The sequence below is a fragment of the Cetorhinus maximus genome, chromosome 2 (genome assembly GCF_964194155.1).
Source record: "Cetorhinus maximus chromosome 2, sCetMax3.hap1.1, whole genome shotgun sequence".
NCBI classification, from domain to species: domain Eukaryota; kingdom Metazoa; phylum Chordata; class Chondrichthyes; order Lamniformes; family Cetorhinidae; genus Cetorhinus; species Cetorhinus maximus.
In genome coordinates this window covers 116966980-116967873 of record NC_135880.1, presented here as the reverse complement: position 1 = coordinate 116967873, position 894 = coordinate 116966980, and positions in this window count along the sequence as shown.

Genomic DNA, 894 nt, shown 5'->3' with positions numbered 1-894 from the left:
GGGGTGGTGGGGGATGAGGGAATTGTTCGCAACCTCATAATCATACACACATATACAGTATGGGGAGGGGGGGAATAGAAGAGAGGGAGTATTTACAACTATGGATAACAACAAAGAACCATAGAAATGAATATTCATTCACATAATTTCCAAAGTCCAGAAAAAGTCAAAGTCCAGAGGGTGTTTCCTCCGTGGTGGAGTTTAGTTCAGATGAGTTCCTGGTTGAAGATAGCAACACAAAAGTCTTTGAAATGAATGGTAATGCAGCACGATGGAGTTTCTGTGCTTAGACTGCTTGATCATGATCAGCGATTTTAAAAATCCAACAGATGTTGAGGAGTTGGCACATGATGACCAGCTGGAGCCCTGCTGTGTGTTTGTTGGATTAGTTGGTAATTCAGCAGACTGAGGGTTTCTCAGTTCTCAATGGAACATAGAAATTCCCAAATGGTCACCTGAATCATTTGACCTTCTTTCTCCACAATGATTTCAAAAGGGATGTTTATCTAGCGTATAGGACTGGTTTTGGTTTTGGGATTGATAATGTCCCAACCGTTAACTTTTCAAAGAGTTACTAGTCATGTTGAGGTTCTTGTGTCAGGATGCCATTGTCTAGGCAGACCCTCTGACTCTGCTGGAGGTATAAGCTTATCAAAATGCAAACAACATCCATTGTCCCCGCAATGGTCCCCTTTTGAAATGGACTTGGGCAGCCCCAGATGTGAGATGGGTTTGTTAACAAATCAGCGGGAATAACGAGTTTCGATCTTAGAGTCCCCTGGTTTTGTGATTATAATGTCCTTACAATTGGGTGTGAGATTCCACAATGATGAGGAGGATTCTTTTGTTCCTGTAACTTCTGCTGGAAGTTTCCAAAACAAAGGGCCGATCCTG